At 36.6% G+C, this 27037-nt stretch overlaps 1 protein-coding gene across 1 annotated transcript in view; it reads left to right on the forward strand.

Moving 5' to 3' along the window:
• Positions 1–12171: 12171 nt before the first annotated feature.
• Positions 12172–27037, forward strand: part of LOC140157707 (tyrosine-protein kinase SYK-like) — a 33687-nt gene continuing 18821 nt past the window's right edge. The window contains exon 1 of the mRNA XM_072180948.1: positions 12172–12281. The gene's annotated coding sequence lies outside the window, so the exon portion shown is untranslated. The remainder of the gene's footprint in view (positions 12282–27037) is intronic.

Consider the following 27037-nt stretch of genomic DNA (forward strand, 5'->3'; position numbering starts at 1 on the left):
ATAAAAAACCTTTTTCTAACCCGGTATCCAAAGATTTATCGTCTGAATATGATATCGTGCATAGCACATTCACGTGTATCGATCCCGGATATTGATTTTAGTGTCTCTGCTGTACCAAGTAATTATTAACCAGGCGATGTCGGTGTGTAACGTGTATTGAAAAGTCATGGCGTAGATTTCTTTTTGACATTGGGGGATGGGGTTGGAAAAACTGTCTTGAGGTGCAGTAAATCCAGCACCTTTTGTCGACAGAATAAGCTTATGGTATATGTGGTCAGCAATTTCACATTGAAGCTAAAACTGCCAAATATAAAAACCCACATACAGGTATGAGGGATCCATCCCTCACCCTCGACAAGGCAATATAAAAGGCTATATTTAGCCAACAAAATAATAATCATCATCATCATAATAACAACAACAACAACAACAACAACAACAACCATCATAATAACAACCTGTCATGACGCGGAATACAATGTACGTATTGGCAGACAGGATTAGTCACGCTTAAGTTGACTTCTGGTTTAATCAAGACAGTGCGAATTTTGATCACGAAAAGCAGTTTGAAAAAAAAAATGAAGACCGTCAAGGTCCTACCTGTAGCATTATGTTGTATGAGCTTTTAGATGCATGATTCATATCAATCTTATGGCAAGTCAAGTGCAGAGCAGCCAGATTTCACTATGAAAATCAACCCTTTTATTATTGTGAAATTTATCATTAACATAAATTTAAAAGAACAATAGTGGAAAAATCTTTTTTCATATTTTGTACCATTCAAGGCTATTTCAATAATCACGCATGAATAAATATACAATACAAAGGCACAAGTCATCGACAAATTAACTTAATTATGCGCTTTCAAAATTACCACCCTTGTTAGTTTTTTTTATTATTTTTGAAGCCAAAAATGTAAGCAACTGAATAAGGTCACCTAATAAAATTAAGTGAGTGTCAAAATAATTTTTGTTTTAAACCAACTTATTCTGGACAATGTTGCCTTCCACGTATTCGCATTCGTACCTGTTATTGTAAATTCGTAAGGATCATTTACCGGATTTTCTTACCGGTATAACTTACATTCACAGATTTCGAGGTGAATATATTTCATCAAATTTTGTTTTATGAATACCTATATGTATTATACAGTGACCCAAAAACAACGTAATTTCAAAGGTTTTCTCTAAAAGTCCATTTGTAGCATCTTCTTTAAAAAGAACATCTTTCTGTTGCGAACTTGCGAGTATCTAGTGAGAATATAACTGAAAAAATTAAAACTAGACAATTTTTTAACCACAGATAATGATTACAAATGAACATGAATGAATACGCCATACTTGTGCTAACATTGTTAGATCTCTCATCATCTCCCGTCTAGACTACTGCAATCTTCTGTTAAATGGTATCAAACAAAAAGATTTGAATCGTTTACAGAAGCTCCAAAACAAATGTGCCCGGATTATTTACCAACAACCAAGATCTTGTCATGTCACCCCGTTGCTCACTGACTTGCACTGGCTCCGTATTGAAGACCGCATTAAGTTCAAACTTCTCTTGTGTGTGTATAAGTCACTGAATGGACTCTGTCCCCAGTACATGAAAGACTGCCTGGTGGTGAAAAAACCTCCTCTTGGGTCAGTAACCACCCGTTCATTTCACAACTTGAACCTTGAGGTCCCTAACACACATAAATGTGCTGGAGACAGAGGATCTTCTCAGTGACTGGCCCAGAGCTTGGAATAATCTCCCAAATCACATTCGTAATTCTTCAACCTTCAACTCTGCTCTCATCTGTTTCAGATTTCCTATGTTTAGTTTTTCTTGTTTTTTGCTTCTTTGTTTTTATTTTTATTGCGCTTTGAATCCAGCGGTAAAGGCGCTATATAAGTGTTAGTTAATGTAATGTAGAGTAGACATTGGCTTTTACTATGTCAATGCATGCGTGGAGGTGTCACCGTCATGTCATTAAGAGATGTCGATAATTTTAAAGGAGAAACATTGTTGGCCAGGCAAACTGGCCAGGCAGGTTGGTGGCCAACATCTGTTTCTGTGCAGTAAATATTATCACCGCTCACTAAATGTCCACCCTTATATATCACAATGTTCTCTTTACATTTATCTGGACATTGGCAAGTTGGAAACTTATATCATGGATTATGTCTCGCCATAAAATGTTGAGCATATTGTAACTATGGTAACACTTAATGAATAAATCCGGATGTGTTGTTTCCTGTTTAAGGGTATTCAGTCTCAGACAGGAAATGACCTTTAACCCTAATCTATGAATATCCCAAATACACTGGCTATTAAATTAATGCGTATGTGCAAGTGCCGCCACTGTCCAACGTACTTTTTTGGAGAAGAGACATAATTATTTTTGAGCCGAAATCACATTTTTATCCACTAGGTGTGACCTTTGACCCACGAACAGTGATGCTTGTTACTAAGTTTGGTCGAAATCGATGAATTATAAGTGCTAGAGCAAATGCAGGTGTGGATAACAGAAAACATGATACGTTGTTCCAGCCATCTAAAACATGTTTCACGATGAACTCACTGTAGAGGTTGAACAGTGTTGGTGAGAGAATGCAACCTTGGCGAACACCTTGTCTAAAGGTGATTCTGTTACGTCATGCTAGCTGCCCATCATAGAGGTTTGAGTCAGGTCTATAATCATAGGAACTCCCCGCTCAGTGCTTGGATGGCATTTCATAATAGTGGTCTATATCTCACACAATCGAATGCTTTTTGCATGGTTAATGAAGCATAAAAATACACCTTCACCTTTAAATTATTAGCATCTATAATATGCCAGATGCTAGCAATATTATGGCACCAGGATTGTTTTCGGGTGGGGGGGGGTTGCAAAGTGAATTTCAGGGGGAGCAAAAATCAACAAATTTTGCCCAAAATTGTCGCAAAAAGTGGAAATTTGTGTAATTTTGGGGTTTTGCCTTGAAAGTGGGGGGAGGCGGAGGAGCAAACAGGGGGGGCAAGAAAAATAATTGGGGAATGCCCCCTTGGCCCCCCGAGCGCCACTATTGGTGGGGTGACGAAAATGAGATAAAGCGCGTTGCCCAAGTGAACAACATGTTGGATAATACACTCATAGAAATTGTTCGTTGGCATTACTCAGTAAGTTGATGTAAGTCGTTGCGTCAACTTTCCGAGTAATGCCAACGCGTACAATTTCGAGTAACGATGACTCGATATCATTATGTTATGTATTTTTTAAGTTCGGATAACTAAAATGAATTTTGTTTTGGCAACTTTTACACTATTTTTGAGGAGAAACTTACTCCTTTTGAATTGCGCCAACAAGGCGAACAAGTCATTTCTATGAGTGTAGTAATGAAAAAAAAAAAAAAAAGCAGATCGGCAATTTTTTTGATTAATAATCCCATGTCTTTCTATATAAAATTAACTTACTATTTATTTTGGACTGCTTTTGGAGATATTAAGGGCCATATATACTCCAAATATTCGGCGTAGAATATTCGTTCAACACGTATTCGTTATTCAATATATTGCAATTTATGTTGGCATTGGGCAAATATTATCGGCATTACATGTATTCGAAAGAAAACGTACAAATCTTTACCTTACACATGAGAATTCCACACACATTCACGTAGTACGCCGTTGAACAATTGAGATTTTGAATATTGGCGCTTTATTTTTATTGTTTATTTTTTTATTGTAATGTATTGTATGAATACCTAAATCATGTAAATACTAACACCAAAATGCATTTATATATTCCTTGAATATAAAATTATAAATGCATGCTTGGGCAACATATTTATGTGAATTATTGGTTTTAGAGGGGCGTGAAAGAATCCTTTCACACCAGGACGAATAAAAGTGATTTGAACAAGGACCAGGGCCGCCACAGACTTTACAGAGCTTACAACTCCTTACTGCAAAAAGATTACTATAATAAAGGTCTGAAAGAGCGTATAGACGTGGTTATGCATCAAAGCTATATTATAACATTTCCATAAGAAATAGAATTGTATTTTTTCGGGGGTAACACAGGCAACACAGAGAAAATCGCTATTTCATACCATCAGCGCATATAATTATGTCGCCAATGCGAGCCACTCATTCGAACGTGAGCCGTGTCGGTTCTTTTGATATGTCACGACTGCCCGCACGCCATGTACGTACTGTGTTATGCTTATGAACATCGTTTAAGCGTTCGACTTATATTTCCATCGTAATAATAAAACGACGGTTCCTGTGTTTTATTCAAAATCTCGAATTTTGACAAAACTACAGCACCTCCAGTCTTGATTTTTGCAGGGTATGTTAGTTTACTAAAGTACATAACAATCGTGTAAAAACAGAATTTTGAAAAATATTGGGGCGTCCTCAGCAAATATTATAATATGGCTTTAAGCATGTGATTAACCATGGCAACAATTACTGTTTGGATGTGTCATGGTTTTTTTTCGTCTTTACCTATTTTTATTTGTAATACAACTTCAAGGTTTCAAAATATTAAACAGTCATTGAAAAGTAAGAAGGGTCAAACTGTAATAAAAAAAATAAGAAAATAAAAAACCCTTTAAAAGGGAGTGCTCAGGCATGATTGGAAAACATGGTTGTACAATGTAGGTCGGTGGTAATTCATGTAGGCCTACTAATAAACTTCTTGTTATAAAAAAGTGTACCATAGCTTTAATGTTATTCTATATATTATTTATACTATGATCAGCTCTTAATTATTCGTTTTTTGTTACTGCGCAAGTCAATAAAGTTCCAAATTACGCCGCGCGTAAATTCACAGAAGCATGTGTCATTCACGCAATATGCAAAGCGCAGTTCGCGTAGGTGCTGCGCCCAGCTGTGTGTGTATGCCATTCTACACATAGACATACCACCTAGACCTATTACTGCCCATCCCTTACCACAGCGGGAGGTGAAGCCACGTATCCAAGGTGATTTTGGTCGGGTGGTCGGACGCGGAGAAATAAGCGTTCATGTCTGGAGAGAAAACGCACTCGTTTGCGTGATTGAGGCGCCATTATCGCTCGCGTCAAATGCAATAATGTTCCGTAGACGCGAACATGTCTACTTGCTTGCGTCCGGGTATGCGTCCTTGTCAAAGTCGTTGCTAAGCAGTGTCGGCTTCACTACGCGAACCAAAGTCATAGGTCTAGGTACTTGTTTGTCTGGGATTCTACATGTATATCAATCCACAATGTTATGAGTCCCGCCTATTATGAGCTGATCAGAGTATAACACAACATACATGAAGTAAGAAACAGGTTTCGATGGTGTACGTAGGTCTATTTTGTGTATATGTAGGCCCCACCCATATTGGATTTTTTTAAACACTTCAACATGTACATGTAATATATACAAATGGTAATGAAAAGTAAACCCGAAGTTATACTAAAGTAATTTACAAACATGTATGTAATTTCAATGATGTGCACTAATTTGGACATCAATTCAACACAATTTGAAAAGGCGTATTCCGTGATCCACACTTTGTACAGAAATATTCAGATTTTTATCATTTTTATACCACTGGAGAACTGTTTCTGTATAAAATAATTCTTGCCGATTAATTCGTTTAGCAAGCATATCGTCAAACTTGTTCGCCAAATTACAACACAGCAAGTGGCATATGGGGCATATATATACACATAGAGGCTGTATCAAAATGATACCAGTACTCATCAATTTTGATGTTGATTGATAAGCGTACATGCTTATTTTATTCTTGCAAACAAACAATCTGATCAACTGAAGTTGTGAGATTTAAGCTTTTGCTCCTGGATATCTACTGACAAATGTCATAAAAGTGGATGCTATAGGATTGTGAAATACTCCTTTAACATATTATGTCACATTTAGTGATGTAGGCCTATGCACTTGAATGTTACCCATGAAAATAAAAAGTAAAGTTTAAGTTGTACATGTTAACGATCTAAATAATACAATTTAAATATTACACCACTTAATCACCAATGCATCATTTTTACAAAAAAAAATAATTTAAGCCCTTAGCTCCAATGTGCTCTGTTCTATTTCAGATGCCATTTTACCCAAAATGGTTTAAACTTGATAAATTTGTGTTTGTGGGATATTTCAATCTGTTGGCGTTGAAGATGCTGCTGGATATAAATTTGTATCTGCGGAATATTCCAATTTCTGTTGGTCTTGATTCTTGAAGATGATGCTGTGGAAGGCTGTTGTGTAGAGTGTGAATGAGATGACTACTGTGTATATAGTGTGGATGAGATGACCACTGTGAACTTCTGGCAAATCCAGAACAATCAGAACACCTTACTTATCTCTCATTGCAAATTTAAGAAGTTCATGGACATTTGGTAACTTGGTATAATTGACCATGCAGGCTGACCTAGCTAGCTGACTTTGTCCATAAAACAAAATCTGTTCATGGACTGTTTGTAACTTGTTATTAAACTTCAACTTCAACTTCCAGACCACTACACCAGGGATGCAAATTGTGCGGGAGCGGGGAGCACCGATCCTAGGAAATGAGAGTCAAAATTAAGGAAATAATGCCATGGGAAGAAAAAGAAAGAGGGAAAAGGAGGGAGAGAAAAGAAAAAAGAAGAGGAAGAGGGAAAAGAGGAAAGAAAAAGAAAACGAGTGAGGTACAAGATAATAGGGGAGGACTGTGGGGCAGTGAAGCTACTGAATGGAAGAGAGAAAATCTTTAAAGACACTGGTTGTGCAAAATTTGAAGGAATTCACATTATTGTTCAAGAAATAAGTTAGAGCAAAAAAGAGGAAGGTGTTGGTGTTAGATAGAATATGGAAATGGGACATGAGGAAATCACCATAAGAGGTATTCAAAGTAATTTAAAAGGAAAAAAAGAAGTTGGATGAAGACAGATGGAAACACGGCTCATATCTGAGGAAATTTAGAGAGGCAGCAATTATCATATCTGAGGAAATTTACAGAGAGGCACCAATGAGGATTTTATGGGAACAAAAGTCATGAAGAAATTCAGTGTATCAATACTAATGTCACTGACAAGAGAACAAACAAGAAAATATTGAGGAAATTTAAAAAGAAGAACCATAAAGCACTAAACAAGTTGTGCTCTGACAAAAAATGAAAGAGGAATGGGGTAAAGGAAAATAAAAGGGGAAGGGAGCCTCTGTCCGACCAAAATTGACCCAAAACTAGTGTAAATACCATTTTTGCACGCTACGCGCACACATTGTTGTCATAAAGCCTTTTTTGAAGCTCGAAGTCAATATACAGTCGCTCTAAAAATACACGCTATCTTACATTCTCATCTTTTGAAGTGCAGAATAAAGCTATTATATGCATGGTATGATTGAGGAAATCTTGAGCCTAAAAACCTTGCTCCTGAGGAAGAAATCACAATTTGCACCCCTGCACTACACTATCAATCTGTTGTGGCGGGACGGCCGATTGCCGAGAGAAGCTTGGTTGTCTCAATGTGTGTTTAAATGAATACCTGGTTGGACTGTAATTTGGTTAATATGAACGTCAGGTGGCCGGGTTGACACCAGTTCCTTAACAGGAACACGAAAAGTTTTGCACGAGACGTGGGCAAGTCGTGGGGGGCAGAACCCCACTGTCAGAGTCTTTTTTACAAACAGAAGCACATCTAAATAATTCTTCACGTAGGTCGTTCCAATTTAACTTCAACAGTACTTTATTTACTTATTTCCAGACTACAGCATACAAGACTCAGTCACACCCCTATACTTAAGCTTCCTACTACTTCCACTACGGTACCTCTGCAATGCTACCCAGCTAGCACCCTCTCTCATCTGACAGCAAGGATGAGAATCAATAGGAAAAATGTGTTAATACAATTTAACATGAAAGGCCTACAAAAATCTAAGTTATTTTGGTACTAAATGAAAATTTGGGCAGCATAGCTCCGCTAAGCGCATGCTAATAGTAATGACACTTACGAACACATGCAAGCATGTATTAGTAAAGCATCATCATAAAATCTATCGAAAATCCTATAAAACACAACACCTATTTGCCAAATGAAAATTTGGTCAGCATGGCTCCCCTCTAGGTGCCGACCAGATTTTCGATAATACATAAAAATGTCACACCTAAGGTATGCATCTTTAGGTATCATCACCATTTCATAATACACATAATAAACAATACGATTCCAACAGAATGTGCACTAATCACATACATAATAAAAATATACATGACTCACCAAATAAAAATCCTCTCCTGTTTATAAAATATAAAACTCACCAAAAGGTACTCTACTCAGTGGGTGGGCCCCCAGACCTCCTCAATCCTCTGATATGTCTTTTATAGGCATAACACTGCCCCTCAGGGTGATGTTACCCCATTTAAGTTACTCCGCAATTTTGGCATAACACTACCCCTCAGGATGATGTTACCCCATTTAAGTTACTCCGCAATTTTGGCATAACACTGCCCCTCAGGGTGATGTTACCCCATTTAAGTTACTCCGCAATTTTGGTATAACACTGCCCCTCAGGGTGATGTTACCCCTTTCAAGTTACTGCGCAATTTTGGCATAACACTGCCCCTCAGGGTGATGTTACCCCATTTAAGTTACTCCGCAATTTTGGCATAACACTGCCCCTCAGGGTGATGTTACCCCTTTTAAGTTACTCCGCAATTTTGGCATAACACTGCCCCTCAAGGTGATGTTACCCCTTTTAAGTTACTCCGCAATTGTTGGCATAACACTGCCCCTCAGGGTGATGTTACCCCATTTAAGTTACTCCGCAATGTTGGCATAACACCGCCCCTCAGGGTGATGTTACCCCATTTAAGTTACTCCGCAATTTTGATGCACTGAAAAGCAAACATCACGTGCACGGAGCCATAACACATTTCTGTTGGAATCAATAATAAAATAAATAATAATCAATATACCATATCAACTCACCACATCTTTCCGTGAACGCTTAATATTCACATAAATATATAAGTGAATATCTAAATATACCTTTTCACACAATGCATAGTCCTAAATAAAATCATAGGCCCTGTACATGACAATCTCATAATAAAAACCTAATTATCTTGAAGTAGCATTTGGGTGTGACTGTACATAAGATCTAAATGTTAAAGCCTCTATGATTTGAAACAAATTGTAATATCGTTACAAGATTACTTTTAGTTGAGGCCTAAGTTTGTATATTAGATAATAAGCATGAATAATGTCAAAGGTCAGGCAACATTGCAACACATAATATTTTGTGAAATGTGAGAAAGAGAGCGTGAGTATTACTTCCCAAACGAAAATAATACAACGCGACAATATAATGAGCCCTATTTAATTATGCACAACATGCCACGTCTAAAATAATTAAATAAATCTAAGATCCGAAAATATAAAACGGGGAACCCCCGTATTGATGCAATTAGCACATGTACATTGTATATGCACTCCAGTAATGCACCTGTACTGTACACGCACCTTTGACCTCGAAGATAAGGCCAGCCCTCACCTTCGCACGTAAGCACCCACACAATTATTATGGAACCCATATTTAATTACAAATATAAAATAATTCACAACACCAAACTAATTCAGCTCTTTCTCACTTTCCACTTTACCTAGAAAGCTGAAATGCACACCATAGTAAGGGCAAAGGTATGCTGTCTGGTTTAGGACCTACGATTATAAAATACTAAAATGAGAAATCATGATTTAAGAGGTGCATTTGAAACCATAAACGACAAGAAATTTGGATACAGGCGCTATGCATGCCGTATACACGTGCGAGACAACATGAAAATCACTAAACTCTCGCATGATGAAAATCATCCAAAACACGTTTTAAAATTGATTTCACGATCCCAAAACCACCTCTCCGCGTTCTATACACGATACCCTAACTTAATTTGGAACGATTTACTTCCGAAACAATTTTAATACTCTAAAAATAATGAAATAAAAAATACGACAAAGAAAAGCTGTATATATTCACCTGCAGCAAAAGATGAGAATGACATGAGGTCGCCCAGCCAGCCAGCATGTCGGACGCGCTGATTGGCTGACGGTTAATTGATTGAATACGTACGGCGCGCTAATTGGCTGAGGAGATAATTGATTGAATACGTACGGCACGCTGATTGGCTGACGGAGATAAGTGATTGAACTGCACATGGGCAGAAGCGCGGGTGGTAATCAATTGAACCGAATATGCGCAGAGCGACCATAAATATACGGGTTTCATTTCTCCGTACAAGAAATCCAATTTAAAGGGATACACGCGACTTGGGGGTAGGAAAATGAAATGGGAATTACCTGAAAATAATATTAAATGTTGACTTGATTTACCAATACCGTTTCACTGTCAACACTCATAATATTGAAACTGATTATCATTCCCAGGTAACAAAACCCTCCACTATGGGCTACAGAACACAGTCTTATAAATAATTTCATGTGGAATGAGGCTAATATCCTATCCCCACCTCAAACTAGAAATCTCACTGCTGCATATATTTATGAACTATGTCATGAGGAGTGAGGTTATTCTAGGAGCTGGCAGTACGCTGCATTAGTGCATTTCTATTACTGAGATACCATGCATTATTCTACAAAATATTTTTAGTGATTACAAAGCAAGAGCATTTGCAAAAGAAGCTCGACTTGGAGCTACTTAGGTTCAAGGGTCAAATTTTATTTCAAGGTCTAAACTGAATGTATATATTCACTCAGGTGTACCTGAGCGAAAATAGTACTAAATGCTAGACTCTTCTTTTACATGCTTGGATAATTGAAAAGATAATTGGTTACGCTCCACAGGTTCCGCTTGGCCTTCAACTTGACTAAGGATTATTGGACATAAGGGTACACGACGAATTGTTGGTCGAAGCAGCGAAAAAGTGGAATTTCATTATTTAAGGTGGTACTACACCCCTTGGTAAATTTGTGACTATTTGTGCATTTTTCTCAAAAACTAATAAAACACTGGTAACAAAAGTTATGTATATTATAGGGGCAAGGACTCCAGTTACTACACTGTAATTTTAGTGACTCAAGACAAGTAGTTACTGATTTATTGATCCAATATTGGTTTTCCCTCATTTTTGACTGTAACTCTACAACTGTTGTCTGTGCTGAAATAAAATTTTCAGTGCAGTAGTTGTAGTCCTTGCTCCTATAATATACATATTTTACTTGTTATCAATGCGCTATAATTTTGGAGAAAAATGCCAAAATAGGCATAAAATTGGCCAGGGGTGTAGTACCACCTTAAATCAATATATTATTGAAAAATAACACAAATCATACTTTGAAAAAGTGCTTGATTTATTGTTGTTAATGAGTTATGTACATTTTTACAAACGTATTGTTGTTTCAGCCCTCTTTACAACATAACTTGCAAGAACCACATAACCTACAAAAGTATATCTGTGATATTTGAATTCTTCTACACGCTCGCTATGAAATGATCAATGCAATTTTTGCCAAAGCTCACTACCATTCGCAAGATGCCGGAACTACCAAATCGCAACAGTTTAAAATGGTTGCTAACCTTAATCTTCTACGTGTGTATTTCAAACGCGATTACCGAAATGGGTGACTCCATAGAGAACACCCGTCTTCATGGTTTGCACAAGGTCCTGAGACGTTTGGAAGAACGTAGCTCAATGGTTAGAATTCTCGCTTGCCCCCCCCATTTTACCCTTCCCCAGGGCTCATAATTATTGCACAGCCCCTAAATAAATATAAAATAAACCTGGGTCAGGATATTCTATAAGTTCAGCGCCCCTACAACGTTCGTTTTCACTGCATTACCCATGTTAACACTGAACTTTGTAAACTAAAAATATCAGATAATGGCTCGCTTATTCAAGGTGATCTTTTGTAATAAGGAAAAAAGGGTCGGTCGCGGTAGAGATGACAACAACAACGAATTAATTCTCCACAGCCGTGACACCTTTTTTTTCGCGATCCGCCTACCGACAATTTACAAAGAATAAAAAGATCTGCAATCTGTTCGTGAATATATCTTGTCAGCTGACTCTATAAAATAATCTTACTGACGAAGTTAACTTGTTATTTGTTGTGCGCTGATATGTCACGACGGTCAATGCATGTCTCAACGTTTTACAGCTAATGCCTGATTTGTATCAGTGTCATCATGTGAAAATGTTGTGATTTTATAATTTGAAACTTTTGAACAACTTCAACTTGGTAATGTACAACAATCATATAACATATGCGTTGTAACAGTGTAAGGAATATTTGTTTGGTGAACGACGGATTATATTTGACCACTTTAGCGGAAAGGTAGGTGCAGTAATTCAATAAGGTTAATCAGCTAACAGGTATTTGGGGGTTTGTATGGTGTTTAAAAGTGTTACATTTCGTGTCGGCCATATTTTAAAGGCATCTAAATGTCAAATTATTAGTTGGGGCACCACGGGGGGGGGGGATGATGGAAATGCCCCAGTTTCCCCAGTAAAAAACCCCAATATTACGATAATTGCCACTTTTTGCGGGAATTTTGCTCAAAATTTGTTGAGTTTTGTCCCTGAAATTCCTTCCCTCATGTCCCATGAAAAAATTATGGTCTCGCCACTGCTGAAATTATAATGACAGAATAAAAAGCCACATTCTAAGGATTCAATTCTTTGTTTTGAGCATTGACTGCGCTGACCATCACATATACTTCAGTAGTATAATACTAAAGTTACAAAAATTAGAACTAACATTGATAATATGTTATGTTTATTTGTTGATTTTTATTAGTAACATCATGAGTGTAATTGACTGGAACCGTTATGGTTGCACTCTGCACTATTACATGCTGAACATTAAAATCTTAAACAAAATCCCCAGTCCTGATCGACCCTTATTCTGAACATTATGAATATCCTTCATATCTTGGATTGTAGAGTGATTTCTGGTTTATCATTTGATACATCTACCATTCTGTGCATGTACTGCCTCCGCATGGCCATGGGTAACAATCCTGGGGGCATGGGTAATGTCCCTACAAATGGCATTTTTGTGTTCTTTTTAGCGACTCTTTAGGCCAAATGCGCCCTCCCTTTTCAAGATGGATTGACGCCACTGCATCTGTTTATCGTGATTATGACAATGTATGTGGTCACCGCAGTAACTGATAGATATCCTCAGCTGTGAAGTGAAAATGACAAAACTTTATAAGACATGGATAACGTAAGGATCTATAATCATGGATGTGTGATATGGGTATTGAAATATCATATGTGATCAGGTTATGAAAGTCAGTGTTTGGAATACGCCAATAATTATGTTGAAGGGCCATTGGGCCCGTAGATCTAACATTCTTGAGGCCCTTCAGTTTGTACAGTACCACATCATTAAAACCAGGACTCCCTATACTGCCACGCATAATAACGCCGTCAAAAATGTACACACTCTATCGTTCCTATGGCACAATCATATGGTATTACCGTGACCCACTTGTAGATCTTATCGATCTATCATCTCATCATCTTTTATTCCACACAACGATCTCTATTTCTGTCTCAAAATGATCACAATTATTCACAAAATTTACTCTCCTCATGCCAGTCTTTTATAGCTACCCAGCAAACACAAAACGTTTTCGACATCATTCGCAAAAGGTTATAAAAGGTTGTCAGAAAACATTTAAATGTCGGGTTATATAAAGAGTATATTAAGAGTATAAAACGTTTTCATAACCTTTAAAAACATTTTGTGATAATCTAATGCTCAGCAAACAAAAATGTTTTACAGAAAACGTTTAAATGTCGGGTTATATAAAGGGTATAAAAACGTTTTAATAACATTCCAAAAACATTCTTGAAAACTTGATACAAAACATTCTAAACAGAATGTTATTTTGGGGAGTTGAAAAAATATTTTGCGAAAAATGTTTGCCCAAAATATTTTCAATAACGTTTTAAAAACGTTTTCATGACCTTTATATAACCCGACATTTAAATGTTATTAAAAGGTTTTGAAAAAAACATTTTAAGAACATTTCTGTGCTTGCTGGGTTCAAATATTTTAACATAATGTTGTTTAAGTATTGACACAATATTTGGCAAAAATGTTTGCAAAAATAGTTTACAATAACATTTTTTGAAAACAATTTAAAAATATTGTTGTAGTGTGTTTTCATACAAAACGTTTTAAAACGTTATCATGACCGTTGTATAACCCGACATTTTAATGTTATTAAAACGTTTTTACCTAAACCAAAAGCCAAAATATAACTTATTTAAAACGTTTTTAAAACGTTTTTGTGTTTGCTAGGATATGCCAGTCTTTTATAGCTCTAAACTTTTATTTGATGCATTCTTTTTTTTCCCTATCTTATTTTCTTGTTCAAAGTTCCGTTTAAAATTGAGTAGATATTACACGAATACTGGTCTGATTTGATCAGAAATCATATCAATTTATCTCAATCGGTATCAAATTTGACACTATTCCGTTCAGATGGTCGGATTTTGACCATGTTGACTGGTTGTGGGAACCGGGTTCGATTCCCAGCTGTGGTGCAATTGCGCATGGTTACCGATATACGGTATACCTGTCCAACTTTGATCATGTATGGTGACGTTGAATTTGTTTAGAAAAGAGTTTCACCACCATCAGATGACATCAAAGACAAGGTATAAGATAATATCATTGTGACGTTGAATTTGTTTAGTAGAATAGAGTTCGTGGACTAAGAGTTACAAGAATGTTCCAATGTGTAAACTTTTGACAATATGAGTGCTTGAAGGAGAACGTGGCCTAATTGTTAGGGTACTTGCCTTTGGTGTGTGAGGTCCCAGGTTCAATTCCCGGCGGTAGAGATTTGCTGGGATATTGATTATTGATATTGATCATGTTGATATTGATATTGTGTTGTGTATTTCCTTATTTACTATTGTTTACTGTTATTTTTATGTAAAAAAAAGCGCAGTGATTTATAGTGCGCTACGCACAGGCACAACGCCTAGACGTTGATCCACAAGCCTCAGCACACATTACAGGTTGTCACTGGTACTACGGCCCCACATCATTCCATTAACCATTAAACAACAATTCAGGGACTTTGCTGCTTCAAGAGCGCACACCCTAGACATTCCACAATAACCTTCGCAATCAGGATCAGCTCCCCGAGTTTCGTACGGTTACAACGAGACAAATTAGCTGTGAGTTCCTTGTCCAGGGGAATTTCAAGCTAACTCAATTTTTCCACGAGAGCGTACTATAGGCACCGCCATAGTCGAACGCCTTATCGATTGAGCTAACTTGACTGCTAATGTATTTAGGTTAATTCATATCAAGGTATGACAGCTTACTGTTGCTTCTTCATTGAAGTGACAATCTGCTGTCATGTCACATGATGAATTAACCAAACAAGGGATCACAGACTTTCAGGCCTCATCTTGGCCTTTCCTGTGATTCCTTCACTCTCACTTGTATTATGATTTTGTATGTATTCTAATTTTTTGCTATTTGACGAGTGACAAAATAAATAAATGAATAAATGAATGAACTTGGGGGGAAATGTCTGAAATTAATTGGCAGCCTCTGTAGATTAAATTCAGACTTCCGCTCTCCCCATGGTTTATTTAGAATTGGATCAATGACGCACGAAAGTACCCCGTCCTTTGGAGAGAACGTTAAGCCGTCGGTCCTGTGAATGACAGAGAGTCATAACTGGACGGTGTATTTCGCAGCCAGTTTCGAAAATATTAGGGTGTTAACCCCTGATTGTTCCCAACCCACCGCGCGGTGTCCATGTTCAATGGGCCATAACGGAAATAAGCTTCAATAGTTATCCAGAGTTGATTTCCCAAAAGCGGGAAAAGCTTTTTGCATCGTGGTGATGCTCACCTGTGTGAATCGCACAAGTTGGTTTAATTGGGAATAAGATATTTGAAGTTGAAGCTTATGTTAGTGATCTCCAGACTCTTTGGGTGGTTTAATTATATTATACAGGCCGTTCTTTTTGTTTAGCAGTTGATGATATGAATATCAACAAAATTAGTCGTGATAAATCGACTCTATTAAAGATATGCCATACAATAAAACTAGAGCGGTTACCGCATCATAGCTGAACCATGTGGCTTCAGCTATTGACCCAGGTCTTATGAGGAGTGTTACCCCCGGTGGGGTAATTATTTGTATTATTTTCTTTAGTTTGTTCTCTTTCATTTGACACTACTTCTTGGCATTTTGAGAAGGACCCATATAAATATTGACCCGGGTCTTATGATGAGTGTCACCCCCGGGTGGGGAAACATTTTTGTTATTACTTTGATCTCTTTCATTTCACACCACTCGGGGACATACCTTCATGACATTTCAAGATATGTCCATTTTGGCTTTTCGAGATATGAAAAGGGCCCAAAATATGTCTTATGAGGAGTGCTACCCCCGGTATGGAAATTAATTTGTATTATATTCTTTACTTTGTTCTCTTTCATTTGACACTCAGGGGGTCATACCTTCTTGGCATTTCGAGATATGAAAAGGACCCAAAATAAGAATACTGAACTTATGACTTATGAGGAATGTCACCCCGGTGGGGAAATAATTTTTAACATATTCTTTACTTCTCTCTCTTTCATTTGACCCCACTTAGGGGTCATACCTTCTTGCATTTTGAGATATGAAAAGGACACATATGAATATTGACCCGAGTCGTGGGGAAATATTTTTATTATAATTATTCTTTACTTTTTCCTCTTTCATTTGGCACCACTGGGGAGGCGTCATGCATTCGTGGCATTTAGAGATATGTCCATTTTTGACCAAAACGTTAGTAGTAACATACACTATTATACTAGGCTGATACCATTTCATGGTTCAGCAATAATTGTTGCTACTTTAGCAAAATACAGTGCATACAACGAACAAATTCATTAGCAACAAAAGTATCACTAAACATGACGACATTTGACACATAGCTATGTCACATTGGTTTCACACAATTGTAAGCACAGTAAAAGAATCATTTGATTGATTGAAACATACTCTCTAAATGTAAAAGAGTGAAAACCACTCTGAATTTCAGAGTGAATTTAAGTTAGCTCTAAAAGAGTGGGTTTTAGCTCTAAAAGAGTGAAAACAGTACACATATTTCACTCGCGATTTTGAGTGAGGCTAACTCGCTCAAAAGTGGCGCAAAATCTCACTCTTTCATGGAGTGAACTGTCAGCCAATCAGAAGCGCCGAAAATCGGCCGATGTTTGTTGAACTTGTGTATCAAGACAGCATACTCAATAGTGATTACATTTATGTGTAGGTCATAACTCGTAGCAAGTATGCACTTGGTCTGGAGACAACGGCGGCAGTAAGCTTAAGTCATATGTGAGCAGTTTGTTACCGGCCCAGTTGCTGGTTTACATGTACGCATATGTAAGCTTATGTAGATTACGCCGCACCACGCTTCTCCAGACTGTAAACATGGTATTTGCCAAGTGTTATGTCCTACACCTAAGTGTACTCACCATTGAACAGTTTGACTATTAGCTTCACTAAATCCATAGTGTTTCATCATTCATCCCACACTGAAGTTCGACACATTGTGTATGTGCTTAAGCTTTAGACCAGTTCAACATGCCTAGATCGGGCCCTACCTAACCTGGGGCCTAGCCTCACAACAATTTAAAGCACATAGTAGCTGTTATGAACTGCTGTGATATTCTTGTATATAAAATAGGCCTAAATGAATAAATAAATAAATAAATAAATACATAAATAAATACTCTTTTCTGATTCACTCTTTTCCGGAGTGAATTTTTTCCCTCTTTCTTGAGAGTGAGCTTCACTCTAAAAGAGTTGTCACTCAAACAGCTTTTGAGTGTTTTTTCACACTTTCACATTTAGAGAGTACCTAAAATATATTTAAAAAATATCACAATTGAAAACAGGAAATAATTATGTTGGATGATAAAAATTCGGTTGTTTTAAAATTGATATTTTCACCAACAACTTTATGCAATATCTTAAAAGTCTAAACATGCTAATGGGTCCACAACAACACAGCAAAACACTGCTCTTATCTTTTTATGCAAGATTTATACGCGAAGATTTTGGTAAGACACCGACATCATGATCATTATGGAAGCCAATGTTTTGCTCAATTTTGCGTTTTATCCCGTACATGTACTGTTATTCCCGGGGTTATTCCAGTATATTTTCGAAGTTCCTTCTTTCTCTATTTCAATTCTTGATAACACTTCTTTCCTTATCATGTACGGTCATTATAATTTCAACTAATTATTGGGTGGTTCAAATTCTGCGAATTAATCATTTGCATTCTTTTTTATAGGATTCAGGCACGAAAATAACAACAACACGGTCATTATTGAAGCTTGTTGACAACGAGCTGCAGATAAACTTAACTTTATATGACCTTTTCTAATTTATTTGTGTACCGGACATGACCTTGAAAAGACTTTTTCCATTGTGTCTTCCCTTGATTGGCTGCGAAGGTGATAAATCATTTACAACTTGTATATTAAGTATTGGTGCGGGTATTGTTTTTTCCGCCATAGCGGTGTAACATGGAATTTATTAATAACCTAGGTGTATTGGTCCAATCTCTACCATGGAAAATTTGATATAGCTTTATAAATATAATGACTGTTTTAAACAAATTTGGGTTTTTTTTTTGCGTCTCATATTTGAAAGAAACGATGTTTAATTGCAATATTTCGAAACCACAAACCAAACCTAGGTTCTATGATGTACGAAATTGGGCTACGAGTGTACATGTTACCAAATTGGCAATAGGAATTTGCTTCATTTGCATATGCATTACTTTAAGAATTTAGGTAGATACAAAATGAGCTGGATATGTTGTGGTTCGTGGATGAAATTGGCTGTAATCAACGAAAACACATTCAAATTGGATACATTTGATGATGAATTAATTAACTTGTCCAATTGTTTTCCATATCAACAACTTAGCGATGAAATTCCCCGAGTGGCCAACGTTCCCAAAATATATAGTCAGTTATACCTGGGGTATACCACCCTGGTTATACACCCATCCTTAGCATGGGATGGTTTTGTATTACTTTTTTTGTGTGTAAATTTCATTTCAAAGCTAATTTTAGTCAACAACCTTTTGTTAAGAAGAACATCATTCATAATTCATTATAGGTCATATATACAGGTGTCACATCCCAGATGGTGACAATTTTTCAACCATCACAATCACATGCTATGCCAGTACCCATAACATTTCTGTCCAAGGACTTCAACATGAATACTGGATAGAGAATGTTCTCCCAGAAATCCAGCTGAAACTTGCAACTGAAGAAGAGATCTACAATTCATCAATATGTACTCAGCCAACTGCAACTACATCTACTCCACAACGGTACTCATCATTACCATGCTTTGATTTGAACACTACTACTAGTACTCCTGCCTGTACTACAACTAGAACTACCAGGGACATTGATACACAAACTGATGACAGTCCAACTTGTGTCAGTGTTGAGACACAAACGGATCTTTACACCAGCAACACACAGGAGTCTATGCAGTGCCAAACTGCAATTACTGAACCTCAACCAGCTCCTGAACCATCACCAACGACTTTGAAAACAGTACCAGAGCCAGAATCAAGAACTTTCAAACCAGTACCAAATTCTCTTCAAGCATGTCCAGTGGCAACTATTCCAACCAGCAACCGCTTCAGCACTCTCCAAATTGAGGACTGTACTATACCTGAACAAATTCCAACTGTAATGAATACGCACACTCCTTCTACCAAGAAATCTAGACCCATGCCAAAGCATAGGACATTAGTACATTTATCTGGCAATTCACCTCAGCCTGATGAACCAACAAGACCAACAAGTGCAACACCTCCTCGCAAGCATAGTAAAAAGAAAATTTTGATAATAGGTGACTCTATACCAAAGCATCTCATTGGCCGCAAGATGTCATCGCAGTGCAGGATCATCAATCGCTGTATCCCAGGAATTAAACTCGGACTATTAATAAAACTAGCTCCAATCATGATCAGAGAAGAACAGCCAAGTATGATTATTGTCCATTGTGCAACAAATGATATGTCTAAATGTCTTGTTAATGAATGTGTTGATTTGTATAACTCACTAGTGTCTGCGATTTTGGAAGCCGATCCTACAGTTAAGATAGCAGTATCATCACTAACTACACAGAAGAACTATGCACGCCGCATGTGGATGAAAGAGTTTAATGCGCGTCTTCAAGACATATGTATGGCAAAGAACTTGTACTATGTAAACAATGACAATATTGACAGAACTTTTCTTGCAAGTGATGGACTTCATTTATCAAATTCAGGTACTGTACTGCTCGCAAGAAATTATATTTCTTGCATTCGTAATGTGTATAACCAGGATTTTCGTATGATATCATCTCAGTGGAGACAGAGATGAATAATAAGAAAAAAACTTGTGCAGAATGCAATTCAAATATTAGAGTTAATCAGTCTTTTATTTCATGTAGTAATTGTTCACTTGATTTTCATGTAAATTGTACAAATTATGCAAATGTATCTGAAAAATCAAATTGGTGGTGTGATTCTTGTTTCTTCAAAATGTCTTTGTCAGAACTGCCTTTTAGTGATGGTTATGTTGACCTAAAATGTTTCCTAGACAAAGGTTTAAAAATAGCTCATATAAATATCAGGAGCCTACGATATAAGACAGATCATCTAGCCATTTTCCTTCATGAGAATGATTTTGATATTTTGTGTGTATCTGAAACTTGGCTTAATAATGAAATTGATAATAATGAAATTCACATTGATGGTTATGATATTTGCAGGTTTGATAGACAGACAAATATTGATAGGGGTGGTGTACTATGTTATATTAAAAGTGATATTGTCTATAAAGAAATTTCTAACTCAAATATATGTATTGGTGATATAACTGATATTGATCATGTTGAAACTCTTTGGATAGAGATTAACTTACCTCATACTAAGCCTATTCTTATAGGTACTGTCTATAGACCCCCTAGTTCTAAGGTAGAGTACTTAAGTAAATTAGACTCATTGTTCCAAAACTTCACTTCTGTGTATGAAGATGTAATTATTCTTGGTGATTTTAATCTTGATATTTGTAAAAGGGTCAATTCAAGAAAAATCAATGATATTGCCAGACATAGTAACTTACACCAATTAATAAATGATTACACAAGAATAACTGAGGTCAGTAGAACAATTTTGGATCTTATATTTGTTTCTAACTCTAATATTGTTTCTTCTTCTGGTGTTCACAGCTTAGGGCTCAGTGATCACTCGCTTATCTATGTTGTTCGTAAAAATAAGAAAATTAAACCAGCGCCTAAAATTGTTAAAACTCGCTCATTCAAGAATTTCAGTGATAAAGATTTTGTTGATTCAGTTAAATGTATGAATTGGGAAAATGTAACAAATTTATCTGATGTTGATAATGCATGGAAGGTCTGGAAAGATATGTTTATTGGTGTTTGTAACAAGCATGCACCTATTAAAGAAAAGAGAATTAAAGGTACACTTCCTGATTGGATTAACAGTGACTATATCAAATTAAGTAAAGACAGAGACTACTATTTTTCAAAGGCGCACAAAACCAATGATCCGGAAGACTGGAAAACAGCTAAACATCTTAGAAATAAGGTCAATAATCTGAATAAATCTCTTAAAAAGAAATATTGCAATGATGCTATAAACCAAAATGTAAATAATTCTAAGAAATTGTGGAGTACTATTAAGAAACTAATTCCTAAGAACCAATCATCTATAACAACTGTTCAATCTGATACTGGATTAACTAAGAGTGACAAAGAAACTGCCAATGAATTTAATAATTATTTTACTTCTGTTGGCAATGATCTAGCACAGAAATTTGATGATGTTAATGGATGTACTTGTAGTGATGATGAAAAGGCTAATACTTGCACTCATGTTTGTAGTAATATTGATTTTATAAGTCCATGTAATGAAGAACTATCTAGTAATAATTATAGTTCTGATAGTAATGTAATTCAGCATAGTTTTCAATTCGATATAATCACAGGTGATTATGTGTTTGATCAGATTTGCAGTTTCTCTAACAATAAGTCTTCTGGGCTTGATAATTTTGATGCAAAATTACTCAAACTTGCTGCTCCAGTTATATGTCACTCTCTCGCTTATATATGTAACTTGTCTTTATTCACTGCTACATTCCCTTCAGACTGGAAACAAGCCAAAGTAACTCCTATTTATAAAGAAGGCTGTAAATCTGATGTAAGCAACTATAGGCCCATATCTGTGTTACCTATTATTTCAAAAATAATTGAGCGTGCTGTTTATGATCAATTGTACCAATATTTAACTATGTGTAATATTTTGAATCCAGCTCAATCAGGATTTCGATGTAACCATTCAACTAATTCCACACTTCTTGATGTATCTGATCATATTCTTCAAAATATGAATAACGGGAAAGCAACTGCCGCTATTTTTCTAGACCTGAAAAAGGCATTTGATACTGTAAATCATGAAATTCTTATTAGTAAATTGTATAACTATGGTATCAAAGATTATGCCTTAAATTGGTTTGTCTCATACTTAAAGAACAGATCTCAAACCGTTAACATCAATTCATCTCTGTCTGACTTTAAACAAATTAATATTGGCATTCCACAAGGATCCATACTGGGACCATTATTATTTATCATTTATGTAAACTCGTTGCCTGATAGCACTTCTTCTAAATGTATTATGTATGCAGATGATACTACCCTGCTATGTAGCTCATCTGACCCTAGTATACTACAGACTGAAATTGACAGAAATATGGACAGTATTGCTAGATGGTTTCATGAAAATAAGCTCACACTTAATATCAAAAAAACTAAGCTTATGATATTTGGTACTAGGCATTTACTTGATAACTTTGATAATATTTCACTTTCATATTCAAATAATGTTGTGGATAGAGTAGATTCATTTAAGTATTTAGGTGTAGTGTTTGATCCCCAACTAAGTTGGGACAATCATGTTAATCGTATCTCATCCAATATTTCCAAACGCATTGGTATTATTCGCAGAGTTAAATATTATCTTCCTCCAAGAACACTTAACATGCTTGCCAATGCACTTGTAATGCCACACTTTGATTATTGCAGTACTGTTTGGTCAAATTGTAGTGCTCATTTATCCAATTCTCTTCAGATACTGCATAATAGATTAGCTAGGATTTTGCTGGCTGCTGACATAAGAACTCCAATAAATGACTTAATGAAATCTTTAAATTGGACAAAATTGGATGAAAGGTGGAAAAATCAGCTTCTTGTTGTAGTGTTTAAGTGCCTTCAAGGTTCAGCACCATCTTATTTGAGTTCTCAATTTATTTTTACTGAATGTATGCATACAAAAGGTACTCGTAGTCAATCTTCAAAAACTTTAGTTGTTCCACTTTGGAAGAACATTCTGGGTAAACGTACATTTCACTATAGAGGAACTAAGTTGTGGAATAACCTTCCAGTTGGTGTGCGTTTAGATTATGACTCTTTGAGTCTACACATGTTTAAAAATGCTATTGTTTAAGTAAGATTCATAATCGCATGATTGTTTTTTCAATATGTTATATGTATTATTTGTAATTTTGTATACTTATTTTGTTAACATTTTGTATGTAACAGTTATCTGGACCTCTTGGGAGACCAGTACATATGTATTGAAAGAGCTATCCAGAATAAAGAAAGATTAAATAAATTATGACTGTCCATTCCTGCATCCATGTTTCCATTTAAGTTTGCGCCTAGTGCCTGTAAGTATTTAGTCACCCTAATTGAATCTATTTCATGCGTATTGGCAGTCTGGAGTATGGTGTACGTATTTCAGTGTAATATCAACGTCAATATTATCCGTAAATAAATTCATCAGGATTGTCCATAATACATTATTTACAAAAGTTCTGGTGTACAAATCCAAAAGTATTTCGGTATAAAGATGTTATAAACATACCTCAATGACGTTTCGTACTACATCGTAGTACTTTCTCAAATTGACTGATCAACTCTCACACTCCTAGTCTGTTTCCTGCTGGAACTCGCCGTTGGTGGTGTTTTGGAGTGGAGTAATTGGTCGTAAAGTGTGGGTAGGATGTGATTGCCCTCGTCTCGGTTGAATGCAGTGCTCAATGATTATATCGTGGCCACCGAGGAATCTTGTGTTGGTCTTAGCGCTAGTGACGCGGCCCAGTTACGCGGGGAGATGGTAGGGGTTTAACAAGGAGGAGAAAAATGCCCTGAAAGATCTGAAAAAGGAAGACAGTATTTTGATTCTGCCGGCAGATAAAGGAAAGCGACGGTAGTGTTGGATAAGGAGGATTATGAAGAGCGAGTTACCAACATGTTAAATGATGATAAAATTTATGAAAGCTTAAGTTAGATCCAACTGCTCGTTAGAAGAGAAAATTGATAAGCTTACTTACTAGGTTAAAGCAAGAGGAAAAAATAACTGCTCAACAGTACTGGAAGCTCTACCCCACTGTTGAAAACACACCCAGAATCTGTTGCACTCCTAAAATCCACAAAGCCGGCACTCCCCTTCGACTGATCGTAGACTATTGTGGCTCAATTATGTATCAGACGTCAAAAGCTCTTGACTAAATACTAGGACAATCCGACCACCATGTCATGAACTCAAAAGATCTCGCTGAGGACTTAGTAGGGATTTTGATCGACGATGGTGAGGAGTTTATCTCTCACGATGTAGTGTCCCTGTTCACAAACACCCCCATTAATGAAGCCTATAGAAATCATTAAACGGCGGCTAACGGAAGATCGCACTCTAGGTGATAGAACCAAACTATATGTTGCTGATATCATGGAGCTATTAGAGTTTACGCTCACCACCACATATTTCTCGTTCCGTGGTCAGGTTTACCAACAAAAGTTTGGCACCGCGATGGGCTCCCCGGTCAGTCCGATAGTGGCTAATCTCTATATGGAGTGGCTGGAAAAAGAAGCCATAGCCACGGCCCCGGTTAATTGCCAACCCAGAATGTAGAAAAGATATGTGGATGATGTATTAGAGATCGTTAGTAAAGGGGCAGCAGAACGGCTCACGTCGCACATAAACCAAGTTGACAAAACGGGCAACATCAAGTTTACATAAAAGAAGAAAACGAACAAATTGCTTTTCTTGACACGCTCATTTTAAAAAGCAGGACGGTTCAGTCAAACTCTTAGTCTACCGGAAAAAAACACACACAGATCAATACCTTCACTTCAAATCCCACCACCCACTGCAACACAAACTCAGTGTCATCCGCACGCTTATGTACAGAAAGAACAGAAAGGACAGAAAGTTATCACGGAAGAAGCAGACAAGCTCTGAAGAAGCGCTGAAGTTATGCGGTTACCCCGAATGGGCATTTAAAGACATTAACAAGAAGACACCTCAGAAAACAGACAAGTCGCAGACAACCACCAGAGGTATGGTTGTACTCCCTTAGAAAGAGGGACTTTCTCAGCGAGCGAGACGTGTTTTCAGGAAACATGGCATCCAAGCATCATTCAAGCCACATCAGACTCTCAGGAACATTCTAGTACACCCCAAAGACAAGCGTGACATATTACAAACAGCTGAAAGTGTCTATGAAATTGCCTTGCTTGAACTGTGAAAAATCTTATGTAGGGGAAACTGCGAAGAGTATTCGGAACACGTTTAAAAGAGCATAAGACAGAAGCTGACAAAGCCTCAAATAAAGCATTCACAAGATCACAGAGAAAAGCCTCGGTCACAGGAGAGGTAAATAAATCGGCCATAACGAACCACGTAGCGGAGGAAAACCATGTCATAGGGTGGGAGGACGCAAAAATCAGAGACAGAGAGCAAAACAGAAAACGAAGACACATTAAGGAAGCCATCTTGATCCGGCAAAGGGGCCAACACATTCAACCGAGACGAGGGCAATCACTTCCTACCCCACATTTACGACCAATTACTCCACTCCAAAACGCCACCAACGTCGAGTTCCAGCAGGAAACAGACTAGGAGTGGGAGAGTTGATATTTTGAGAAAGTACTACGATGGAGTACGAAACGTCATTGAGGTATGTTTATAACATCTTTATACCGAAATACTTTTGGATTTGTACACCAGAACTTTTGTAAATAACGTCATTATTATATCAAAGGTGAAAGGTCCACGATGTCTTTTTAAAGACAGTTCTTGTCAGGCGTTCAGGATCAATATACATTTAGGGCGAGTTTCTCGACAGGAGTCTTAGTAAGCCTTAGTCTTAAGGTGGCCTTGAGGCTACTGAACCAAGGGGAAAAACAAAATATCCTGTCTTGTTTTGTGGATATCAATTATTGAAAATGTTATTAATAAAACATTTGATCTTAAAAATATGAATTTTGTCTTTTCAATGGGAAAATCCGATGACAAACAAAGTTTTTAGGGCTATATGCAGTGCATAATTTATACATGCAAAGTATACACTCAGAGAAATATTTACAAAACATTATGTAAGTATAGAACCTTATAATAATTAAGTAAAATTTACCTCAGAACTATGTAATAATTACCAAAATTATGTAAAATTTTAATTAATTTTACCCAAATTAATTAAAATTTTACATAATTCGGTAAATATTACATAGTTCTGAGGTAAATTTTACTTAATTATTATGAGGTTCTATACTTACATAATGTTTTGTAAACATTTCTCTGAGTGAATAGATTTGACCTGGTAATAGTAGATATAAAAATTAATAAATAGTTTTTTCTTTAAAGCAATAATGTAACATTAGCATAGTAAGCAAAGAAAAATTAGGAAATGTAATAGGAATTAATAAATAATTTTATTACTTGTTAATTATTCAATTATTAAAAATAAAACATTAATGTTGTCTTTTCAACAGGGAAAATCGGATGACAATAAAGTTTTTTAGGGCCTCTATGATAGATAACAGAGCCACTGTTTGGCATGTCACGTCAGGTTTATTTATCACACAATTCCAAGGTAACATCGAAACAAACAGACATATTAATATAACCCAACCATTTCTAAACAATTAATGCGCTGGTTTACATGGTT

This window comes from Amphiura filiformis, chromosome 7 (genome assembly GCF_039555335.1).
Source record: "Amphiura filiformis chromosome 7, Afil_fr2py, whole genome shotgun sequence".
NCBI lineage: Eukaryota > Metazoa > Echinodermata > Ophiuroidea > Amphilepidida > Amphiuridae > Amphiura > Amphiura filiformis.